Genomic DNA, 7,491 nt, shown 5'->3' with positions numbered 1-7,491 from the left:
AAACTGTTCTGAGTATTGAAAAAGTAATATTAGGCCTCAACTGGGCATATGCTCTTCTATTCGTATACCAATTTTCAGATATCAACTCGAAAATTCGTTCATATTCGCGTTCCACCTTAAAGGTGTGTTTTGCAAAGGAACTATTGTGAAGGATTATTTCATTTCTTATGGTTTTTAGGCTTTGAAACCATGAAATTCAGGATTTTCCGTGATGAAAGAAAAAACGCTATAATGCTTTGATGCGTGATATGGTAAGGTGAAACTAAATTACCGCTTAGATGGCAAAATAAAATGTTTCGAATTTAAAGACGCGCTTTTTTTTACAAAAAAAAACGATGGCAAATGTCGCGTTATTTCGTCTTAGCAAAGCGATAAAAAAGAGTGAAATTCTAGCAAGATTACGTTAAATAATTCTTGTTCTGTAACATTTTACATCTTATCTTTGCTTTAAAGTCATTACACTTGGAATCATCCGAACGTTACACATACTTAAAGCCTTGCATACAGCCGGTGTAAAAATATCGTTATACGCTTGAGGCTGATCGGGGCTGCCAGAAAACTAAATTTGAAATAATACCATAAAACGCCCGGAGCTGCCTGGGGCTGGGGGATGCCCGGGGCTGCTCGGGGCTGCCAGAAAGAAAACTAAAATAGAAAAGTGGAGTAAAGTGATGTTTTTAGTTCACACTCAAAGAATAGTGTAAATGTTGAAAAGTATTCATTTTAGTATTTTGCGTCATTTAAAGAGTGTTTTGCAAACGAACTATTGTGAATGATTTTTTTTCAATGTTTTTTTCAGCTTTAAAAACATGAATTTCTGAATTTTCCGTGTTGTTAAGTCACTAAACTTGTTATCATTCGAATGTTTTATATACTAGAAGCCATGTATCCAGCCCGAGTAAAAATACCATAAAACGCCCGGAGCTGCCTGGGGCTGCCTGGGGCTGCCTGGGGCTGCCCGGGGCTGCTCGGTGCTGCCAGAAAGACAATTAAATTAGAAAAGTGGAGTAAAGTAATGTTTTTAGTTCACACTCAAAGAATATTGTAAATGTTGAAAAAGTATTCATTTTAGTAATTTGCGTCATTTAAAGAGTATTTTGCAAACGAATTATTGTGAATGATTTTTTTTATTTTTTTTTCGGCTTTGAAAACATGAATTTCTGATTTTTCCGTGTTGTTAAGTCATTAAACTTGTAATAATTCGAACGTTCATATACTAGAAGCCATGTATCCAGCCCAAGTAAAAATACCATAAAACGCCCGGGGCTGCACGGGGCTGCACGGGGCTGCACGGGGCTGCACGGGGCTGCTAGGCTGCCAGTCTGCTGGGCTGCTGACTTCACGCTGCTAGGCTGCCAGTCTGCCGGGCTGCTGACTTCACGCTGCTGAGCTGCTGACTTCACGCTACTAGGCTGTCAGTCTGCTGGGCTGCTGACTTCACGCTGTTAGGCTGCCAGTCTGCTGGGCTGCTGACTTCACGCTGCTGGCTGTCAGTCTGCTGGGCTGCTGTCTTCACGCTGCTAGGCTGCCAGTCTGCTGAGCTGCTGACTTCACGCTACTAGGCTGTCAGTCTGCCGGGCTGCTGACTTCACGCTGCTGGGCTGCCAGTCTGCCGGGCTGCTGACTTTACGCTGCTGAGCTGCTGACTTCACGCTGCTAGGCTGTCAGTCTGCTGAGCTGCTGACTTCACGCTAATAGGCTGTCAGTCCGCTGGGCTGCTGACTTCACGCTGCTGGGCTGCCAGTCTGCCGGGCTGCTGACTTCACGCTGCTGAGCTGCTGACTTCATGCTGCTAGGCAGTCAGTCTGCCGGGCTGCTGACTTCACGCTGCTGAGCTGCTGACTTCACGCTACTAGGCTGTCAGTCTGCTGGGCTGCTGACTTCACGCTGCTGAGCTGCTGACTTCACGCTGCTAGGCTGTCAATCTGCCGGGCTGCTGACTTCACGCTGCTGGGCTGCTGACTTCACGCTACAAGGCTGTCAGTCTGCTGGGCTGCTGATTTCACGCTGCTGAGCTGCTGACTTCACGCTGCTAGGCTGTCAGTCTGCCGGGCTGCTGACTTCACGCTACTAGGCTGCCAGTCTGCTGGGCTGCTGACTTCACGCTACTAGGCTGCCAGTCTGCTGGGCTGCTGACTTCACGCTACTAGGCTGCCAGTCTGCTGGGCTGCTGACTTCACGCTGCTAGGCTGCCAGTCTGCTGGGCTGCTGACTTCACGCTACTAGGCTGTCAGTCTGCTGGGCTGCTGACTTCACGCTACTAGGCTGCCAGTCTGCTGGGCTGCTGACTTCACGCTACTAGGCTGCCAGTCTGCTGGGCTGCTGACTTCACGCTACTAGGCTGTCAGTCTGCTGGGCTGCTGACTTCACGCTACTAGGCTGTCAGTCTGCTGGGCTGCTGACTTCACGCTACTAGGCTGCCAGTCTGCTGGGCTGCTGACTTCACGCTGCTAGGCTGCCAGTCTGCTGGACTGCTGACTTCACGTTACTAGGCTGCCAGTCTGCTGGGCTGCTGACTTCACGCTGCTAGGCTGCCAGTCTGCTGGGCTGCTGACTTCACGCTACTAGGCTGTCAGTCTGCTGGGCTGCTGACTTCACGCTACTAGGCTGCCAGTCTGCTGGGCTGCTGACTTCACGCTACTAGGCTGCCAGTCTGCTGGGCTGCTGACTTCACGCTACTAGGCTGTCAGTCTGCTGGGCTGCTGACTTCACGCTACTATGCTGTCAGTCTGCTGGGCTGCTGACTTCACGCTACTAGGCTGCCAGTCTGCTGGGCTGCTGACTTCACGCTGCTAGGCTGCCAGTCTGCTGGACTGCTGACTTCACGTTACTAGGCTGCCAGTCTGCTGGGCTGCTGACTTCACGCTACTAGGCTGCCAGTCTGCTGGGCTGCTGACTTCACGCTGCTAGGCTGCCAGTCTGCTGGGCAGCTGACTTCACGCTGCTAGGCTGCCAGTCTGCTGGGCAGCTGACTTCACGCTACTAGGCTGCCAGTCTGCTGGGCTGCTGACTTCACGCTACTAGGCTGTCAGTCTGCCGGGCTGCTGACTTCACGCTGCTGGGCTGCTGACTTCACGCTACTAGGCTGTCAGTCTGCTGGGCTGCTGACTTCACGCTACTAGGCTGTCAGTCTGCTGGGCTGCTGACTTCACGCTACTAGGCTGTCAGTCTGCCGGGCTGCTGACTTCACGCTGCTAGGCTGCCAGTCTGCTGGGCTGCTGACTTCACGCTACTAGGCTGTCAGTCTGCTGGGCTGCTGACTTCACGCTGCTAGGCTGCCAGTCTGCTGGGCTGCTGACTTCACGCTGCTAGGCTGTCAGTCTGCCGGCTGCTGACTTCACGCTGCTGGGCTGCTGACTTCACGCTACTAGGCTGCCAGTCTGCTGGGCTGCTGACTTCACGCTGCTAGGCTGCCAGTCTGCTGGGCTGCTGACTTCACGCTGCTGGGCTGCCAGTCTGCCGGGCTGCTGACTTCACGCTGCTGGGCTGCCAGTATGCTGGGCTGCTGACTTCACGCTGCTGGGCTGCTGACTTCACGCTGTTAGGCTGTCAGTCTGCTGGGCTGCTGACTTCACGCTACTAGGCTGCCACTCTGCTGGGCAGCTGACTTCACGCTGCTAGGCTGCCAGTCTGCTGGGCAGCTGACTTCACGCTACTAGGCTGCCAGTCTGCTGGGCTGCTGACTTCACGCTGCTAGGCTGCCAGTCTGCTGGGCTGCTGACTTCACGCTGCTGGGCTGCCAGTCTGCTGGGCGGCTGACTTCACGCTGCTAGGCTGCCAGTCTGCTGGGCTGCTGACTTCACGCTGCTAGGCTGTCAGTCTGCTGGGCTGCTGACTTCTAGCTACTAGGCTGTCAGTCTGCTGGGCTGCTGACTTCACGCTGCTAGGCTGCCAGTCTGCTGGGCTGCTGACTTCACGCTACTAGGCTGTCAGTCTGCTGGGCTGCTGACTTCACGCTACTAGGCTGTCAGTCTGCCGGGCTGCTGACTTCACGCTGCTGGGCTGCTGACTTCACGCTACTAGGCTGTCAGTCTGCTGGGCTGCTGACTTCACGCTACTAGGCTGTCAGTCTGCTGGGCTGCTGACTTCACGCTACTAGGCTGTCAGTCTGCCGGGCTGCTGACTTCACGCTGCTAGGCTGCCAGTCTGCTGGGCTGCTGACTTCACGCTACTAGGCTGTCAGTCTGCTGGGCTGCTGACTTCACGCTGCTAGGCTGCCAGTCTGCTGGGCTGCTGACTTCACGCTGCTAGGCTGTCAGTCTGCCGGCTGCTGACTTCACGCTGCTGGGCTGCTGACTTCACGCTACTAGGCTGCCAGTCTGCTGGGCTGCTGACTTCACGCTGCTAGGCTGCCAGTCTGCTGGGCTGCTGACTTCACGCTGCTGGGCTGCCAGTCTGCTGGGCTGCTGACTTCACGCTGCTAGGCTGTCAGTCTGCCGGCTGCTGACTTCACGCTGCTGGGCTGCTGACTTCACGCTACTAGGCTGCCAGTCTGCTGGGCTGCTGACTTCACGCTGCTAGGCTGCCAGTCTGCTGGGCTGCTGACTTCACGCTGCTGGGCTGCCAGTCTGCCGGGCTGCTGACTTCATGCTGCTGGGCTGCCAGTATGCTGGGCTGCTGACTTCACGCTGCTGGGCTGCTGACTTCACGCTGTTAGGCTGTCAGTCTGCTGGGCTGCTGACTTCACGCTACTAGGCTGCCAGTCTGCTGGGCTGCTGACTTCAAGCTGCTAGGCTGCCAGTCTGCTGGACTGCTGACTTCACGTTACTAGGCTGCCAGTCTGCTGGGCTGCTGACTTCACGCTACTAGGCTGCCAGTCTGCTGGGCTGCTGACTTCACGCTGCTGGGCTGCCAGTCTGCTGGGCAGCTGACTTCACGCTGCTAGGCTGCCAGTCTGCTGGGCTGCTGACTTCACGCTACTAGGCTGTCAGTCTGCTGGGCTGCTGACTTCACGCTGCTAGGCTGCCAGTCTGCTGGGCTGCTGACTTCACGCTGCTGGCCTGCCAGTCTGCCGGGCGGCTGACTTCACGCTGCTAGGCTGCCAGTCTGCTGGGCTGCTGACTTCACGCTGCTAGGCTGTCAGTCTGCTGGGCTGCTGAATTCACGCTGCTAGGCTGTCAGTCTGCTGGGCTGCTGACTTCACGCTGCTAGGCTGCCAGTCTGCTGGGCTGCTGACTTCACGCTACTAGGCTGTCAGTCTGCTGGGCTGCTGACTTCACGCTACTAGGCTGTCAGTCTGCCGGGCTGCTGACTTCACGCTGCTGGGCTGCTGACTTCACGCTACTAGGCTGTCAGTCTGCTGGGCTGCTGACTTCACGCTACTAGGCTGTCAGTCTGCTGGGCTGCTGACTTCACGCTTCTAGGCTGCCAGTCTGCTGGGCTGCTGACTTCACGCTGCTAGGCTGCCAGTCTGCTGGGCTGCTGACTTCACGCTACTAGGCTGTCAGTCTGCTGGGCTGCTGACTTCACGCTGCTAGGCTGCCAGTCTGCTGGGCTGCTGACTTCACGCTGCTAGGCTGTCGGTCTGCCGGGCTGCTGACTTCACGCTGCTGGGCTGCTGACTTCACGCTACTAGGCTGCCAGTCTGCTGGGCTGCTGACTTCACGCTGCTAGGCTGCCAGTCTGCTGGGCTGCTGACTTCACGCTGCTGGGCTGCCAGTCTGCCGGGCTGCTGACTTCACGCTGCTAGGCTGCCAGTCTGCTGGGCTGCTGACTTCACGCTGCTAGGCTGTCAGTCTGCTGGGCTGCTGACTTCACGCTACTAGGCTGTCAGTCTGCTGGGCTGCTGACTTCACGCTGCTAGGCTGCCAGTCTGCTGGGCTGCTGACTTCACGCTACTAGGCTGCCAGTCTGCTGGGCTGCTGACTTCACGCTACTAGGCTGTCAGTCTGCTGGGCTGCTGACTTCACGCTACTAGGCTGTCAGTCTGCCGGGCTGCTGACTTCACGCTGCTAGGCTGTCAGTCTGCCGGGCTGCTGACTTCACGCTACTAGGCTGCCAGTCTGCTGGGCTGCTGACTTCACGCTGCTAGGCTGCCAGTCTGCTGGGCTGCTGACTTCACGCTACTAGGCTGTCAGTCTGCTGGGCTGCTGACTTCACGCTACTAGGCTGCCAGTCTGCTGGGCTGCTGACTTCACGCTGCTAGGCTGCCAGTCTGCTGGGCTGCTGACTTCACGCTACTAGGCTGTCAGTCTGCCGGGCTGCTGACTTCACGCTGCTGGGCTGCTGACTTCACGCTACTAGGCTGTCATTCTGCTGCGCTGCTGACTTCACGCTACTAGGCTGTCAGTCTGCTGGGCTGCTGACTTCACGCTACTAGGCTGCCAGTCTGCTGGGCTGCTGACTTCACGCTGCTAGTCTGCCAGTCTGCTGGGCTGCTGACTTCACGCTACTAGGCTGTCAGTCTGCTGGGCTGCTGACTTCATGCTGCTAGGCTGCCAGTCTGCTGGGCTGCTGACTTCACGCTGCTAGGTTGTCAGTCTGCCGGGCTGCTGACTTCACGCTGCTGAGCTGCTGACTTCACGCTGCTAGGCTGTCAGTCTGCTGGGCTGCTGACTTCACGCTACTAGGCTGTCAGTCTGCTGGGCTGCTGACTTCACGCTACTAGGCTGCCAGTCTGCTGGGCTGCTGACTTCACGCTGCTAGGCTGCCAGTCTGCTGGGCTGCTGACTTCACGCTGCTGGGCTGCTGACTTCACGCTACTAGGCTGTCAGTCTGCTGGGCTGCTGACTTCACGCTGCTAGGCTGCCAGTCTGCTGGGCTGCTGGGCTGCTGACTTCACGCTGCTGGGCTGCACGAACATGGTTTTAGTACACATGACGTTAGGTATTGTTAAACTACCCTCTTAGATAAACTCAAAACTTTTTATTTCGTCCAATTCGGTAAACTATGTGAAAAGTTATGCCATTTTTAGCTTCGTTATCGGGGGTTATTATGTAATCAAATGTATCATGATAATATAAAGGGTTTACGGCACCATTTTGATAGGGCTGTTATTCCATTACATTTTAATGCAACATGTAGAATACATGTAGATAAAATTTCGCAACAAACATGTTTAGTAGGTATTTTCACACTCGTAGTTTTGACTTTATTATGTTTAAAGGTGTCTTACTGTCTCAGTCAAGTTTCCATAGCAACAGATTCGGAACATGCAAACTTCAAACTAAGTGATGACAAAACGAATAACCCAAAACTTTGTTTAAACTTTGCTTTACAGGGCGCTTTTTGTAAAATCTAAGTTAGTTTATTTTAAAATTTATATAGAAAAAAAGAAGAAGTCTTAATCTGTGTGGAAATGTAATATATGTCATAAAAATGTCAGGCAATCGTTTGCAGTTAACAAAAATAAAAGTCCATTTTTTTGTAAAATTTAATGTAAATTACATATTTGACGTCGCAAACTGAACCCCCTAACATTAGACGATCCTGAAATCAAATATACATTAGGGTCATGTACATGTACATAATTGAACAGTTTTCTTAAAATAA

Source organism: Mya arenaria, chromosome 12 (assembly GCF_026914265.1).
Source record: "Mya arenaria isolate MELC-2E11 chromosome 12, ASM2691426v1".
Lineage (NCBI taxonomy): Eukaryota > Metazoa > Mollusca > Bivalvia > Myida > Myidae > Mya > Mya arenaria.
This window is presented reverse-complemented; position numbering follows the sequence as displayed.